Source organism: Panthera tigris, chromosome A3, assembly GCF_018350195.1.
Source record: "Panthera tigris isolate Pti1 chromosome A3, P.tigris_Pti1_mat1.1, whole genome shotgun sequence".
Taxonomy (NCBI): Eukaryota; Metazoa; Chordata; class Mammalia; order Carnivora; family Felidae; genus Panthera; species Panthera tigris.
The window spans coordinates 19,275,110-19,293,502 of record NC_056662.1 but is presented as its reverse complement, the minus strand read 5'-3'; the positions used below and the strand labels follow the sequence as shown (position 1 = coordinate 19,293,502).

At 47.9% G+C, this 18,393-nt stretch overlaps 1 long non-coding RNA gene across 1 annotated transcript; it reads right to left on the bottom strand.

The window, feature by feature from the left end:
* Positions 1-14,532: 14,532 nt before the first annotated feature.
* LOC122236966 lies at positions 14,533-16,407 on the bottom strand. The gene is made up of 3 exons (XR_006215150.1): positions 16,128-16,407; positions 15,632-15,697; positions 14,533-15,032 (listed from the first exon to the last, which is right to left on the bottom strand). It is a non-coding gene; the product is annotated as an uncharacterized LOC122236966 (long non-coding RNA).
* Between the last annotated feature and the right edge of the window lie 1,986 nt (positions 16,408-18,393).

Genomic DNA, 18,393 nt, shown 5'->3' with positions numbered 1-18,393 from the left:
CAAGCTCACATGAGGGATGAGCAGCTCTCTGAGCCAGCCGTTCCCAGACTCCCAGCCTTGCCTTACCCGCACATCTCTTATCCCCCTAATCAGTAAGGTGAGCTGGAGTTAGAAGCAAAATGTGACAGTTGAAAGCATGGACGCTGAAACCAGATTGCCTGGGTTCAAACCCAGGCTCTACAACATAGTAAATGAATGACACTAGACAGTTATTAAAACAAAACTTCCTGTGCTTCAGTTCCACTCCCCACCCCCCGTAAAATGAAGGTAGTGATAGAACCCCTCTCTCTCTCTCTCTCTCTCTCATAGGGTTATTGTGAGGACTAATGATGTACTATTTGGAAAGCTCTTATATAGCCCTTGGCACATAACAAAATGCTATGTATGTGTCTGATTGATTAATTGATTGATTGATTGAAAGTGGGCAGCAATGATTACCACTGAGCCCCTTCTGGGTAAGCACAGTCCATCTTCATGAGCTACATCCTTAATTTCCTTTGCTCAGATTGGAGCTCTGCTCAGGGCCACCTGTTTTGCCTTGCCCTGACCCCTGGCCAGACTTTGCCCCTGAGGCCTGAGCCAACTCCTTATCCCCAGGATCCCCAGCATCCTTTAGGAATGGGTGTTAATGAAAATAATGACCAAGTGCCAAGGGCTCCGTGTGTGCAAGCCTTCAACACCTCGCCTGTGCAAATCAGGTAACCCTCACATCAGCTCAAAGGGATTGGTGCTATTATCCTCCCCACCAAACAGACGAAGCAACAAAGACCTAGAGGTTTCGCTGCCAGTAAGCAGAGGAGCTGGGATTCAAACCTGAAAAGACTGAAGTGCAGAGCCACTTCTCTCTTTGAAGAAAAGAGAGACTCTGGGAGTTCAGAGACAGGCCACTCCTTTAAGAAAGTTCCAGAGCAACGTAAAGGGCCCCCAATCCAGCACAGATCTGGTGCACTATCAATATCTGCCCAATGTCTGTAGAGTGAGAGCCTTGCCCTAGATCAGGCATTCTCAACTGGGGGCGATGTGGGCAATGTCTGGAGGCATTGTTGGTTGTCACAACGGGAGGGGGGATACTATCGGCATCTAGGGGGTCGGGGGCAGGACGCTGCTAAACATCCAACAGGGCAGAAGCCCCGCAACAAAGAATTACCCATCCTCGTAACAGTAGTGCCGAGAGTAAGAAACACAAAGCTTTGGATTCGGCTACATCAGTCCCCCTTCCCCTTTTACCTCTGACAAAACAAAGAAAACTAGAACCCCACCCCCTGTGCCATAATCCTCCAGAAGAGCTCTGGGCCTCGAACTGACAGAACTGACCGTGGTGGACAGGGCTCTCTCTGTGCTCCCTTCCGTTCATCCCCTTGTCCCGTATCTTTGGGACAACCTCACAGCTGCGCTCCAAGACAAGACATTGTGAATTTCAGAGAGAGAGAAGGGGAGCATCTTGTCCTTTGGGAAAACTGAGTCACTGGATTACAAAAAAAATAATAAAACTTGGCCGGCAGCCCCTCAGAGCTGAGAGAGGATATAGCCTAGAATATTTCAGATTTCAGAGGCTGCCAGAGAGAAGTGACTCTGCTCCTTGCATCCCAGAGCTTTTGTTTTGCATTTAAATGACAAGATTGCTGCCTGGGAGAAGCCCTTGGCTGGGCTGTCCTCTGCCAGGAGGGAAGCTGGCGCCCCTCTGAAGTGGCTGCCTTAATGTCATGTCATTACACCGTATTGCTGCACAGGTTAATATAATTGGGTGACTATGTGTGAGCAATGATCCGTGGCGTGTTCCAGCTCTGAAACAAATGACATTTAACCAGCCGGTCTGTAAGGTTCCTCGTTATCTACATGGTGAGCGATCGGAACGGAGAAGCAGACCTCTCCTCAGAGCAACTGATGAATTAGTTGTTGGGTTTCCTCGACAGCCTGGATTTATAAGAGCACAATTCTAACATAATTTATTAGATCTATAAACAGACAGATCCGATGTTTTTACTGAGATTACATCTTGTCACCCTCAGATATTGTGTCACTGACAGCCCTGTTATAATTTAATTTTATTATTCTGATAAGGTGTTGTTTCCGGGGGCTTTTTCAATTTATTTATTTATTTTTTTCCCCTGAGAAGACATTTTTGTTTTTAGCTGGAAAGGAATCAGAAAATTTCATGCCGGTTGTGTCTGGTGGCCAGCCAAACAGCTTTTCTCGTTAGTGACTGCGAGCGTCTCAAGGGTAGGAATGATGGTGTGGCATGAGCTAGTGTAGGGTCCCTGGCCTGGGGGACCCACAAGTACATGCAGGGTACGGTGGGCCTGTGGGGGTGGGAGGGGCTTCCATTCACAGAAACACCAGGCAATGATATCATGACCTCCTTCCCTAGAGTTCTTCACCTTTGCCAACCCCTGTCCAGGCCCACCCATCAGCCCAGGACACAGGCAAATTCACCCCAGATGCAGTCACCATTCACCCGAGATTGAGTGAAGCTGGGATGGTGGGAGAAGGTCTGGCTATCTGGCCGAGGGAGCTTTCGCAGAACTGCGCTAAGCCCATAGCCCCGCGCTGACCACGTAAAAGGAGAGATGTGCGTGCCCACTCTCAAAGGCTCTGAGTGACCAAGACCTTCCAGTAAAGAAACAGTGGCCGTCCCAAGAACTGCAGAGGAAAATGAGTCCAAGAGCTGTGGGTCCAGTCCAAGCGGCATATGATGCTGGGGAAATGCCCCCCTTAGAGGCAATCAGATAGGGGTTTATGCCTGTCCAGTAGCTGTGACCTTGGGCCTTCCATAGCTGAAATACAGGGGGAATGATACCTGCCTCACAAGTCCCGGTGAGAATAAAATGAGGTAATGAAGACAGTGACATTTTAGAAGATTGTGCCTAAGTGAAGGGTATATTTATTAGCAATAACATCTCTAAGCTCTATTTTTTTTCATCAGGGAGAGATATATAACTTTAGTATTGTTATTGTTTTATAATAATAATCGACAGGCCGCTTTACATTTTACCAGGTGCTTACATGTCTTGTAAGGTGACGTGAGCTCATTTTAATCCTCCTCATTATACGGTGAGGGTGGGTGACTTTGTTGTCCCCATTTTGTGGAGGAAGAAACGGGCTCACGGGAGATACCTGCAGTTACTCAACTAGTTACAGGGTTTTAAGTCGCAACTGAGCAGCCCTACACCCACGACTTTGCACTTCTGATGAAGTCGGGGCTCTCTCCGCTCTGAAAGCCTGCTCATTCAGGGTTCCAACGGGGCTGAGCCCGGCTCGGAGGACAATCAGAACCAAAGTTGGTCACCTGCTCCCCGATCTCAGGAACGCAACTACATGCAGCTTGCTCGTTGAAGAGTTGATTTGGGTCAATTCACAGGGAGCCTGGGGTGGGGGTGCTCTAGGACTTCAGCACCATTTGCTTTCAGGGCCAGCTTCCGTCCTCAAAGCCGGAGGCAATTCTTGGAGTCTTTCGCAAAGCCCTCCGTGCCTCATGGGGAGAGAGGAAATTAATATCAGACGTGGCAGAGTCTGAGTGGCAGCTTCATAACAGGCTTGAACCCCGACCTCTCGGCTACAGCTGGGAACGGCTCAGTCAAGCACGTCATTGACTCCCGGGGCCCTGGAACCTGAGATGTGCATGTGGGCCTGGAGGTCATTCAGTCCAGCCCCCTCATTTTACAGATGAGGAGGCTATATCCCAGAGAGGGCAAGGGGCTCATCCAAGGTCAGACGGTGGGTCGGGGGACAAAATCAGGGCCGGAACCAGGTCTCCTGGTTCAAGCCTCTTTCCAACATGGGGTGCCCCATCAGGCACACTCTATCGTTGGATGTTTTTCTGAGGTCCAGTAAAACACAAGGCCCATCGAAACACCAACTACTCAACACGCGGCCTGCACATACTCGTTAAGGCATTGCTGCACAGCAGTGGGCTCTTAAGCAGGAGGGAGGCATTCACCCTGTGACCCTTCATCACCCTAGCCTTGAACTTCTTGCCTCACCCCACCAGGAGATCCAGCCTAATCTCCCTCTCCCACTCACCACTGGCTCCTCCTCAAGACTCAGTGCCAGGATGTGCTGATTTTCTGGATTGCTTCTCTATTCTCATTAAAATTTTCCTTCCGGACACTCCTGTCTCCCACCATGCTAGTGAACATTTTCCAGTCTCACCTGATCCTCAGGACACCCTCCTAGTAGCTGGAGGGGGACAAAAGCAAAGCTTCCAAAATACAACTTCAGCTCCAATATCCCATCTTCAGAGAAGCCTCCCCTCACCCCAGCCACCTCCACCAAAGACCAAATCCATTTCCAGCATCCTCGGCCAACTGACAGTTGGCTAGCTCTGACAGTTTGTGACGAGATATCGTCGGTGCGATTTCTTGACGAGCATGTGCCTCCCCCATTAGAGTGAGCTCCGAGAGGCCAGGCTACTGCGGGCCCTGTTTGCTGTGATATTGCCAGAGCTCCGTATGCGGGGCGGGTGCTCAATAAACACCTGCTCAATGAAGGAAACATAACAACGAAGCACATCCCTGCCCACCCACCCCAAAGAGAGTCCGCCTCGGTAGATGGGGAATTCTGGCTGCCCTTGGGGAGTCCAAAGAGGATGCACCTCTGAGCAGAAGAATCCCTCTTCGGGGGGTCAGCTTGGCTGACACAGAGCACAGAGAGCAAAGAGATAGCACCCTGTCCCTGCTGGCCCCCATCCCTAAGGATGAGTGTCTCCAATTGTCCCCAGCCAAAAGGATGCCCCACGTAGGGATAGGGGCAGGGGTCACCCAGGGATGTCTACAGCAAGACGCTCCCTCCTGCCTGCTTCCCAAGATTGCTCAAGCTTGCTGGGGCCCCTGCTTGGAACCTGGCAGCCTGTCAAGGTAGAAAAGGTATGAAGCAAAAAAGGCTCAGCAGCCTGGTCTTGTGGGTCAGCCAGGGACAAGGCCAGCCACCATGGGAAGCAGGAAGAGAGGTCCCACAAGGCCCCTCTGGAGCCTGTCTTTGGATCCAGAGGGAGAAACCATGAGCCCTGGGGCCTAGCACAGAGGCTGTGTCTAGATACTGCTGGTACCTGATCAGCAGAAACTTCTCAGAGGAAGCAAAACAGCACCTACAGCCACTGTTCTTTGGAAACAGCTGGCCCGGGTCCCAGAGGATCTAATTGGACTCACAGTCTGGTCAAGAGAGGAAGGGATGGCTCATGCCTCCAACCTGGGCATCTTCAGCAATAGGGGTTACTGGGAAAATTTTGCTGAGGACGCAAGTACAACATCATTGAGAAGGATGCTACCAGATCGGCCCCCTAGGACAGTACTGTCTGAAAAAACAGAATGCAAGCCCCATATGTCAGGTTTAAATGTGTCAGTAGACACATTTTTTTATAAAGTGAAAAGTGATATATCCTATTTAACCCAGATATATCTAAAATACTAACATTTCGACGTGTAAGCAAAATTAAAAAAAATGTTAAGATATTTTGTGCTCTTTTTTGAAATGTGGTGAATGTGCTACTACACTCACCAGGTGGCTCGTTTTGGGCTAGCCGTATTTTAAGGGGTCAGCAGCCTCCTCTGGCTGGCGGCTACTACATATGGGATAACATAGCTCTAGAAGGTCAAGCCAGGCTCCAGCTTGACAGTCCTATCTGGAAAGTGGGCTATCTCAAGGTTATCAGGCGTCTGAAGGCACCAGAAGTAAGATGCAGACCTGCAAAGGAGGTGCAGAGATAAGGGATTTCAGGGAGTGCCAGAAAGTGCTCACTCAGACCCGAGATTCCCTGAGCCAACAGAACCAGGCTTTTGCAGGGTTCCAGCGGAACTTTTCTGGCTGGGGGCACCCTGGAGCTGCCGCCTCCGTGGCTGCCCTCCGGAAATTCTCTGCTTTCAGCCTGGGAAATGGGGCTGTTTGAAACCGATCCAGGTTTTCAGCGGCCTGGTCCCTGCAGCCCATCTGCCAAGCACCAGGAGCGAGGCAGATGCTGGAAACACATCTGTCAACCTGCCCTGATGGTTTCTGGCACATCCCCCAGCCTTTCAGATACTGTGTCCCCCATCCTGGAAGAAGTCACGCTCACAGGGCTTAACAGTTCCTGCCCCACCCCCACCCCCATCCCCACCCCGTCGGAGGGCATCCGGGGGCACCTTTAGAGTTGGCTGCCACAGAGGGCGGTCCCCCTCTCTAGGGTACAGATTCCTCAGTCTGCTCTGCTGCTTTGCTGGTGCCCACTGCTCCAACAAGCCCCCTCTGAGGTGGCGAGTGAGGTGCAGACCCTAGAGGGTCACAGACACAGCGAACAACTCTCGGAAGGGGCTGCGTGTGTTTCAGTCCTGCAAATCCCAACATGGAGCAGGGCTGGCACCTGCGTGGCCAGAGGCCACACCTTTTCTGCCTCCATTTTCTCTTCTAAAATACAAGTTGTATTGAAGATGAGATGAGAATACGCAAATAAAGATCTGACAGTCAGCATTCATCAGCTTCTGGGTAGAACAAGACAGAGCGTTAACAGAAGCTCCGTGAGCCACGGTGAGATCAGGGCTTCTCTCCAGGTTGGGGTCCGTTGCCCCCTCTCCTGGCCAGTTCGAGTCACCATCATCGGAAGTTCCTAGATGATCTCAGCACAATGTACATTGTAGGGAAAGTTGGTCAGCCTGGTTGTGCATATCTGGGTGTATTTTATATGTCAAAAAATCTTCCGGGACTAGACAGCCTAAAGCTGTCTGATTCTCCTCCAACCACGCCAACCCCCAGATCACGGCCAGCCTGGCACGGGTGCTCGGTTACTATGCCTAATCAAACAGGTGAAGGAAAGGCAGGGAGAAGGGAGGGACGAAGAGAGAAAAGTGAAGAACATCTGGTCAGGGGCAAGGGAGAGCCACAAGGAGACAGCAGTTGAGGGGGAAGATGAGGCACAGAATAATTGTACCTGCTACCCCAGCCCTAGGTCTGTGCATCCCCTCGGCCTCCTCCTCCCAGGGGGCAATTGGGTGGCTTGGCACAGTGGGCTGGGCACGCTGGCTAGAGCTCAGTGCCTTTGGCTAACTCTCCATGTTTCTTCTTGAACCATCAAGGAGTTTGCACGTCAGCTAAACACAGTACCATATGTGGAAATACTCATTCTGATACCCATGTTCTCCTTATAAAAGCACGTTGTTTTATGTGTGGGCAGAAGAACTCATTGTAAACTGTTAAATATGATGTAAATGCTAATTTCTCTGCATCGCCCCGTAAAGGAACGCCCTGTGAAGTACATCTCGGGGAAGGGCCATAAAAGAAAATGGTCAAAATAAATTAGGGAGGAAACGCGGGTGGTAGCATACGGTGTGTGTTTTGCCAACACGCAGCCGTGAGTCCCTCTCCACGCTCTGGCCTCAACAAGAGAGGATTTGCATAACTGCAGCGACAGATGCCACCGCTTCCCAGCGGCCACCCGGCCTTGACAACTTTCGGGAAGCAGTCTGCCAGGATTTGCTTCAAACAAAAACATTTTTTTTTTAATCACCAAGCATTTCTTCCTTTTGCAATTCTTCTTCTTTTTTTTTTAATGTGTATTTATTTTTGAGAGAGAGAGACAGAGCGCAAGCAGGGGAGGGGCAGAGTGAGAGGGAGACACAGAATCTGAAGAAGGCTCCAGACCGTCAGCACAGAGCCCGACACGGGGCTCAACACGGGGCTCAAACTCACAAACCGTGAGATCACGACCTGATTCAAAGTCGGACGCTTAACCAACGGGAGCCACCCAAACGCTTCTGCAATTCTTAATACAAATATGTTTTTTAAGTGCTTTAGATTTCAGTCCTGAAAAGAAGAGGCACAAATGGAAGGCTGGGGGTGTGCCTTCTATAACTGGCGCCTTAGAAAGTATCCTAGGGTTTGCGTTTGTTCCCCCAGGCTTGCAGTCAACACCCACCTTCTCTAAAAACTTCAAATGCGTTTTGGCCACATTCAAAGGGAGAACGCGGTATAATGAGAATGCATGACAGGTGTCCTCCCATGGCTCTTCGTTCACCGAACCCAGCTCTGGATTTTAACCACAACCCAGATTCCGTCACACACACACACACAAATTAGAATCCTGGGGTCACGCAGCTATTTGTGGAATGGATATTAGTACATTCTTTGCAAATGCATGATGTATGAACTGTATATATTTCTTTGATAAATTGTTTTTAAATATTTCCTCCTTTTTATTAATTGAAGAGGAGCCTCATGTATCAATGCCATTTCTTCCTGTTTTTCACATAAATTATTTTCTTGCAATGTTCGTTTGTATTATTATTGCCGATATTAAGGCAAAGACTTTTTTTGCCTTGTAAACAAGATTTTGCTTACAGCTAAATGAAAAGAAGTGAAGTTAATCACATTGAAATAATAGGTTTAAAAAGGTAATTCAGTGGTATTGGAATGAAGTTTAATCTTCAGCAATAGAAGCCGTGCTGAGAGACACAGCAGAAAAGCCTGTTCTGTAATTAAATGGTATTTATCATTGGCAGGTCAGCCCTGCTGGGTGAGAGGCACCAGGTCTCCACAGGGAAGGGAAAGGCAGCTGGAGCAGACAGAAAGGACCCAGAGCAGAGCCTGGGGACTCCAGAGTGGGCTGGGAAGAAGAGCCAGGTGTAGATAATACCTCCTGGGAACAGGCTTCACCACCCACCCGTGTGTATCTCAGCTCACAGCAAGGAGTCTGACAAAATGTCAAGAGCACCCTCCAGAAGGGACCCACCCCACAACCTCCCTGGTCAGCTCAGAATTGAGAGAGACCCAGAATCCAATCATTCCTTCAGGGACAAAATGAGAAAAAAATGATACATTAAGCTCCTGGGGCTATCACAGCTAGTCACCCAGGATGTGATGAGCCATGTCCCACGCATGGCAGTGTAGCAATAATCAGTACTACCAGCGTGCTAGAGCTTCCAGATCGCAGGCAAAGCCAGCACAGGTTGAGAATCTCCAGCCTGACAAGAAGGCTAGAATCTCAGACAGATGGTTCTCAGGCAGCCTTCTGCCGATGTAGGCAAACCCATCAACACAGTATCAACCCTTGTGTAAGCTGAGGGCATCCAGCCTGCAGCAGAGAAGGCCGAGGTGGGATTTCAAGATGGTTCTCGGGGTGCTTGGCTGCCTCAATCAGAAGAGCATGCAACTCCTGATCTCGAGGTCATGAGTTCGAGTCCCATGATGGGTGTAGAGATTCCTTAAAAAGTAAATACAACTTGAAAAAACAAAACAAAACAAAAAAAGATGGTTCTCAAACAAATCTCGACAAATATGGTCAAACTCAGGACCAAAGCAAGTCATGAGGTCGGACCTTATCCCTGATTTCTCTTTGCAGAGCTGATCTCCTCCTAGACTGGGGGATCAGAGTCCCCAGAGAGCTCGGCGAGGCTAAGACAATGCCTTCTATAATTTGGGCCCGGGTTCAGGTCCTGAATCTACCACTTGCAAAGGTGTGATGGTGGACAAGCAAGCATCCAAAAATGGGAGAAAGTGACAGTGGCTGGTGGTGATGAGGATGAAGTTAGATAATTCAGGGACAACAGTCCTTACTCTTCCAAAGGCCAAAACTACAGCTTGTTGCTAGTTGGTGGCTCTTTCCTTGAGGCCTTTTGACTCAAACTCCACTTCATCCATGAGATTCTCACACCACTGCCATTTTGAGAGACCAAAAGATCTAGCAAAGGCTGACTGGTTTGAGGAAGGACCTTCCAGTTTTTAACTCTGATGTGTCTGTTGGTCAGGACATTTGCTGACAGGGAATTCGAGCATTCCTGAAGCTGCCTTCAAGGATTCCTTTTCAACCAGGCCTATTTGATGTCTGTGGGTCCCTGGGGCTCATGTGCTGTCACAAGATGCCTTAAAATCAACCTAGTCCTCCACTGGCCCATGCGTCCTCCTGGAAAATACACCAGAACATTCTTTAGCATCAGAACAGCTGCATCTGGCACAGCTCCAGCCTTCATCTCCAAGAAGCTCGAATTCGGCCCCTTTATTACCATTCCCATTTTTATTAGTGTTCCGGAGCAAAGCGTCTGCAGCTAAAGTTATTGAATTTTCACTAAAACCTAAATACATGCACGATCCTTCTGTACTTTCATGTTCAAAAAGGTACAGACTTCCAACTGCTGTCTCCTGCCTCTGCCCGTGTCTTTCCTCATTACAGGCCGTGGTCCAAAACCAATACGGATTAAATAAATATCCCACTGAGAACCGCACTTGGGAGAATTGTCTCATTACCGTACAGATGTGGGCTATCTCCAAACAGCACCAACATCTTGTATTTTATTTTATATTAAAAAAAAAAAGAAAGAAATTAAAATCCGAACAGTATCCAGGAAGGAAGTGTTTGCACGGGTGAATGTTTGATTTCATTTTTCTCCCAGCATGCCCTTTTCTTTTATCTCATAATGGCTCTTCTCAGTTAATCTGTCTTGAAAACCCGCAGGTAGAGATGTTTATTGATACAAGCCCTACGTGCAACTCGGTTTACAGAGACCATTGAACGTGCATGTAGTAAATTTCGCTTGATGTCTCCTTATTAATGCAATTCCACTCTGAACATTTCAACAGAAAGAGGTTTTGCCAGATGGGGGATAAGTCTTATGTTATAGACATATATGGAAGAAAACATTTGGTTTCCATTCTAAACGACTGATCCAGGCTGTCCCAATGACTGCATTTTTCAGGGCAGGTCACCAAATTCAACATCAATTACTCTGCCTTTTAGCAGAGCTTAAGAGAGAAAAAAAAAGTTGTTGTTGTTTAAATCACCAAAATTTCCTAAAAACATTTCAGCCTCCCATGTCGTACAAACAACAACAAATTACTTTCATAATTTCACAAAAGCAACTTTCACCATGGTTCGCACAGAAACATCCTGTACCCTGAAACCACAAATCCAACTTCCCGGCAGCTGGTAAACGTGAATCCCCAACATAATGCCCACAGAAGTTTGTTCCCTTCGACCCACCCAGGATCCAATGTTGGTGGACAGAAAAGCAGGGCAGAGGAACTTACACTTCCTTTATGCAGATTGTGGAGAAATATAGCGGGGAGACATGCACTCTACAAGGCCTTGATGGTCCATCTGTGGAACTGCAATAGGAAATCAATGGCTAAGTCCAGACTAGGGCGCAGAATTCTTCCAAGTAATCGTTTTTCCCTTCCTCCCATCTCTGGCCCCTCCTCTGTTAAAGACTTAACATCGCCTTGCTCATTTAGAGCATAATTGAGACTCCACTTTTATTTCATCATCCTTCCCCTTTCATTGATCATTGCTAATTTTCTGGCTCAGTGCCATCTAGGGAATGGGTTTACATAACCACCCCCCCAGAGTTTCGATTGGAGTCACCCGGAGAAAAAGAGGGTTGTGCTTTCACAAACTGACAGCCAGTATGAGGAGTTGACTGAGGACTCAAGGATGTCTCCTACCCTCAACCCTTCTACCTGTCTGCCAGACCACCCAGATTTAAGAAAATATCCGCCCCGCCCCCAGACTCAGCCTGGCACCTCGGATTGTGACCTGAGCATCCCCTCGCCATGAAGCCCCATGAAGGAACCAATCCCTTCCCCCACACGTGCAAAAAAGAGTGGGTGGCCACATACAGCTGTGCCTCCAAGTAGCCAGATGTGAAAAACAGGACGTCTGTCTGCAGTTTCTCTGTTCAAACCAAATCACTGATTTTTCATTCATGCCTGAGAACATGTGCCAAGGAGAGATTTAGAACCACAAAGTCTCATCTCCCCCTTCCAGATGCACCAGTCTGGGGCCAGGGAAAATTTACAAGGTGCATGTGGCAAAGCCTTGAACTTAGGCAAGTATAAGCTTGGAAAGAGGGAAAGCCAGCCTTACAGAAAGGATCAGAGGGAAACAGTTCCCAGCATGGTATCCCAACATGCCACTCTGCCATCCCAGGAGGGGAAAGAAAAAAAAATCACAACTGTGAGAAATGTGATGAAACTGTCAAAAGCATATGAAATCAGCACCAGGGATTGGGACCCGCATGTCACACATCTATTTGTTCTGTAACAGGGTAGGAATGGCAACGTTTCCATCAAGAGAGGAAACAGAGGTAGTGACATCACAAGAAAAGACTTATCAATGAGGCATCCAATTATCTGTGCACCCTCACCCACCAACGTATCATCATACACCCATGAGGATGGGAGCCCACTACAATTTCACCATCCCAATCTAGCCAAGCGTTTGAAGATTTGGAAGCAATGGTGTGCTGGACTCAACCTGTGCCTCACAGAGCCAAATGTCAAGTTTTCAGGAAATTTGCAAGTTAGTTAATATGTTGGTAACTTGAAAGTGACCACATCAAAGGAATATTTACATGGAGGGAATGGGCTTTTCTCCCCTTCTTCAGAGAGCAGGTTGTTCAGCAGGTACTAAAACCTTTGGTGGGAGGACTCTTCACCTGAGATCAGTCAGCAGAAGGGCTAGAGTCACTCTGTCCAGTTCTCTTTCAAGGTCCCCAAACTACTCAAGCCCCAGACTTTCTAACTAGCATCAGCAAGTATCTAGCATTCCCAGAAATGCCCAAGGATAGGCAGGGAAAGTGACAAGGGGAGGAACAGACCTTTCAGGTCCACACCCCTGATTCACCTCAGCTTCAACTGTTAGAGTAGAGTCTCCACTTCAGGTGTCCTGTCCAGGTTCCGCCTCTCTAAAAGCTTAGCTTAAGGCAGAGACTGCTTCCATGGTTACCTATCTGCCTGTTGCATTCTTTGGAGAATAGTTACTTATGCAAGGTCACACCGTGAGTCCAAGGCTCTGGGAGAAGGACCCTGGGTCCTAGACTGACTTGTTGCGGACTCATTGTGTGACTTTAGACCAATCTATTTCCCCTCTCTGGTGACCAGGGTGTGTGTGGGGGGGGGGGGGTTGGACTTGGTGGTCTGTGACTAAGGTGCTGCTGTCTTTGACACTGACATTCAACCCTGAGCTCTTGGTCTAAATGGACTCTTGAAGGAGTGTGGAGAAATATAGGAAACAGATGGACAATTGCTGGGTCATAGGGTAGTTTCACTTTTAACTTTTTGAGGAACCTCCATACTGTTTTCCAGGGCGGCTGCACCAGTTTGCATTCCCACCAGCAATGCAAGAGGGTTCCCCTTTATCCACATCCTTGCCAACATCTGTTGTTTCCTGAGTTGTTAACTTTAGCCATTCTGACAAGTGTGAGCCCCCTTAATGTTCATAGCAGCGCTATCAACAACAGCCAAATATGGAAACAACCCATCAACTGATGAATGGATAGGATGTGGTTTATATACACAATGGAGTATTACTTAGCCATCAAAAAGAATGATATCCTGCCATTTGCAAAGACATGGATGGAGCTAGAGAGTATAATGCTAAGCCAAATAAGTCAGTCAGAGAAAGACAAATACCATATCATTTCACTCGTACATGGAATTTAAGAAACAAAACAGATGAACATAGGGGGAAGGGAAGGAAAAATAAGATAAAAAGATAGAGGGAGACAAACCATAAGTGATTTTTAACTATAGAGAACAAAATGAGGGTTGATGGACGGGAGGTGGGTAAGGGGACGGGCTAGATGGGCAATGGGTACAAAGGAGGGCACTTGTTGGGTTGAGCACTGGATGTTATATGTAAGTGATGAGTCACTAAATTCTACTCCTGAAACCAATACTACACCATATGTTAACTAACTTGAATTTAAATAAAATCTTGGAAGAAAAAAAAAGAAACAGATGGGCAAATGCCATTGAATTTTACAATAGAAAACATGAAACTGTGATCAATGATCCTGGACTCCTGCTAAGTCTGAAGACCTGCTTATTTTCTGAATGACCCATGAGCCCTTGAGAGGAAAGTATCAGGACTCCACATGAGTGCTATAGAAACAACTCAGACCATTAGTTGGGGCATCTGAGTTATACAGATATGGATTCAAATCCCAGCTCCACCACCTACATGCTAAATGACAAGGTCCTTTCTGACCTTCTATTACCTCATCTGTAAGATAGGTCATAATAACCCCCACTCTGTAAGACTTTTGTAAAATTAAATGAAGTAAACCACATGAAGCATTTAGTATCATGCCAGCCCAGACTAAGCACTTAATAAACAGCAGCTATTAACATTATTTCCTCAGATGGTGGGGCTGAATTGAGAGACCAGAAGAATGAAACCGATTTGGAATCTGCAGTCCTAGCTTTGACCTAAGTTGAGTCCATACCTGGGGTTCATTTGGACTTGGGTTTCTAAGACAGACTGCTGACTATATTGGGCTCTTAAGGCAAACTTTTGGGTAGACTGGCTGGGAGGTGATTTGTACAAGTCAATTTAGATTGGAATCAGTCACGTCTCTTAAGTTCGGAGTGAAAGGAGAAAAGACATACACTACAGAGGCCATGATGGACTTATTCAGGTCCAGCACCTGAACCAAGACCTCATGCCCCGTGGTCCTCTAAGAAGAAGCTTCAGGAAGAGGCTGGAGTTGCTGAGAGCTAGTGCTCCAGCCGTCCTCCTGACGGACCCACACGACAGCGTGTGACCCCAAGAAAGGAAGACTACACTTCTCACTTCTGCACCAGATTAAATGCAGTTTAATCAACGGGATACCAAGGACTGGTACCAATGTCTGGGCTCATGCACATTGAACATGGGAATTGCATTCTTGTGGGCCATCCCAGCAGCAGGCAGAGTAGTGAGGTCCTTCTCCACGGTGCATGGACTGCGAGTGCCAGCAGGAAGGGAGGAGCTGGAGAGAAAGAACTTGGCCAACTCCATTATGTGGGGAAGGAGACACTCCTAAGCACACAAGGGACTCCCCAACAAGACTGGGAGGACTGTTCAGAGGCCCATCTAGGCAGGGCCAGAGCGAGTAAAACAGATGGAGGTTTATTAACGTGGTCTCAGGTTTAACTCCAACCTGGTAACCTGGATAAATTTGGGTTCTGCATCTTGTGTCTGGAATGAAGCAGGCAGCCATGTAACAGGTGGTTTCGAGATGTCCTTCTGTGGGTTGGTGCTAGTGCTCCAAGGTGGATCCACGACTGATTGAATGTATCTAAAAGGAGACTGTCACCTGGTTGAATAATTAGAGTCACCTGTAGAACATTTAGACAACACTGATGCCTGTCTCTACCCTTGATGGTTTTTATTCAATAAATATGAGAGGAGACCTGAGCCTTAACTAGGGTTCCTATCATCCCAAGTGATTCTCATAAGCAGCCACGGCTGAGGAGCAGTGGCCTAAGAGGACCAGAAGAGGCCACGACGAATCTCTCTGATTCCTTCTTGGTCAATATTAAGTCAGTGGCCTTGATGAGGCTTTCCAGGTTTGTGGTTCATGTGTAAGAGGACCTGAAGTCAGAAAAGATCGCCAGTGGACTCACTGATGGCATCTGGATACAACCGGATCTCAACACTCTACTTTTCAAAGTAGCGGGTTGCCCGTCACTGGATCTGTTCAAGGAGAGAGTAGCAGTCCTTCTATGGTCCCTGCCTACAAAGCACTTATCACATCTTATCTTCACCATAACATGTGTGCATACATGTACAGATAAGGTTTAGAGCAGGTAAACAACTGTCTGAAGTCACCCAAATAGGTAGCATCCCAAAAGGCCAGCCCTCCAAGAAGTTCTAGGTCTCAGCCCAGACCCTCTGACTCTTAGACCATCTCACCTGACTCCAAAGCTCCATCACTGCCTCTCTTGGGTCATGGGATGCTCAAAGCTCTAGAGAGGATACCTTCAGGGGGAAAATGGGCCACAGGACCTTGAAGGATGCTGCCAGCTCTGAATGCCTGTCAGCAACTCTGCCACGGAGGCTGCGGCTGCCTCAGCAACACACCCTCCCCAGGGCCTGGCTCCTGCCAAGGCACGGCCACTTCCTGAAGCCTTCTTTCAGGAAGGAAATCCCAGTCATCATAAAAGGAAAATAAGGAAATAAAATCTTAATAGGATTTCATAGATGATATAAAATCTCTACAACTCTGGGTGACAGACACTAAAAAAGATCATTTAGAGGGAAAAAAAGCTTTCTAAGACTTCCTGTGGGATTGGTTGTCTCAAGAAGCTCGGATGGTGGTCGTATATAATGTCATCAGTTCTAGTTCCCAACGGGAGGCTGTTCCAGCAGGGCCTGGGATGGATGGGGTGAGGGGTTCAGGAAAAGTTACTTGGAAGCTCACACCCAAGAAGCACACAGAGTTGTGGGATGACCCTAAAACATAGTCTTGTCGGCCTGACCACCTCCTCTACATCCCTCAAGCCTCGGCTCAGCTGCTACGCCTTCTGCAAGACTTCCTTGAATCTCAACAGACTCAGGCCCTGCACATCCTCCCCGGTACCCCTGGGGCATGCTTCCCTCTCACAGCAGCCTTTCTCAGAATGTTCCATGGAACACCGGCCCTGGCATCAACAGTGGGTATCTTGTTAGCAACAGACCCCTGAGACACACCCCTACACCTGCCATTTCAGAATCTCTGGGGGTGGAGCCCAGGCACCTGCATCTCTAACACACCCCCAGGTATAGGTAGCATTGCATCTCAGACCTGGTGGCGGGAAGGAGCCAGTCATGTGAAGCTCTAGGAGCAGTGTAATCCAGACAGAGAGAGAATGGCAAATGCAAACGTCCTGAGGTAGAAAAAGAGTTTGGAAAGTTCGAGGAACAGCCACAAAGGCAGTATGGCTAGAAATGGGTGAGGGAAAAAGTGGCAAAAGTTGAAGTTTTAGAGGGGCTAGCCTGGGGCTAGAGCCTGAGGGGGTTGAAGTTTAGACCTTATTCTAAGTTTAATGGAAAGCCACTAAAAGCTTTTGTTGAAGATTGAATTATTGGTCCTAATTCTTTATCTCACCATAACTAATTATATATCCACACCTTCCTTATGGAGTTATGGTGGAGTGTACTTCCTTTCTCCTTGACCCTTGGACTTGGCCCCATGATTTGCTTTGAGCAATCAGATGGTGTTGGATGTGTTGGGAATGAAACTTGAAATGTTCTTGTCAGGCAAACTTGCCCTCTAGTGTCCCTGTTTTTCTCCAGGAGGAGAATATGCCTTGAGTAGCCACTGGACCAAAGAGAAAGACAGACATAGAGAGCAACCCTGGGCCCAACCTACAGTCTGCAGCCAAACTCAGCCCAGATCAGCAGAGCCTCAGCCAACCCTTGGACATACGAGCAAGAAAAAATGTCTATTACTGTGTAGCACTGAGTTTTAGGGTGAATTATTACACAGAATTACCTTGAAAACGGCTGTCAGATAAAGGCTTTGTAGCAGGGGAGTGTTTGATTTTATTTTGGTTTTGTAAAGACCGCTCTGGTAGCCATGAAGAGATGAGATTGTGAAAGACAGATGTGGAAACAAACACAGAATTGTGTTGCAGTTTCCTGGGTAAGATTGCGATGGCAGTGGTGGAGATGAAGAGAATGACACGGATTCTGGAGGTACTTGGGAGATCAGAACTGACAGAACTTGCTGATGGATAAATTTGGGGAGATGAGGTCAAGACCACATCGCATAATTCCGGGAGGAACCATATATATGCAGTGGTGCAACAAGGTACCTTGCAACATAGTGAAGGAAATAGAGAAAGCAGAGATAAATGTCTTCTAGGTTTTTGGCTTATGTGACTGAGTAGACCGGCCAAGATAGGGATGACCTAGGAGGAAGAAGTCTGATGTGGGGGGAGGGGGGGAGGGCAGGTGGACCAGTAGCTCTGTTTCAGTCGTTCTAAGTTTGAGTGTCCATTAGACATTCAAGTAGTGATATAAGTAGGCAGTTGGATACATGGGTTTGGAACCCAGTAGATTGCTCAGGGCTGGAGTTGCAAATGAATGCACCAACATTTGACCTTAGTGTGGCGTATCTGTGCTCAAACTGTTCCCTTAGCTACCTCTCCGTAGGTCACTAAGCTTCTATTTCTCCTTTAAGGCCCCAAACTTCTCCTTCACCTCCAGTTACTTGTTCTTACTTCTGTGCTCCCAGAGTTTGTAGTAAATGTCCCACACGATACAAAATAGTCTGCCTCCCCCACTCAACTGCAAACCGGAAATCTTTATGTTGCCAACCCTCAACTGCATGCGTAGCTCATGGTCAATGTTCAGTAATATCAGCTTTCTTCCAATGGGTTGGGTGCTTTTAGAAGCCACAGTCCATCTAAACTTCTCAACAGCACAGCAGGTATGATTATCCTTCCATTTTAAAGTTGATGAGAGTGAGGCCCCGAGCTGTTAGGGTCTTGCCCAAAGTTTCTCCAAGTGGAAGAACCCGAATCTGTCTCGTTTCGCTGCCGGGGCTCTTTCCTTGTTGGCTCTGCCCCATCCCTGCTCCCCCATCCCCTCCCTCCTCCCTGGCAGGGCTCCCACGCTGCCTGTGCCTCCACACAGGATGTGCTTCCTGAAGTTCCTGGTCCAGATGGCCCGCGGAAGCTGCTCCTCATAAA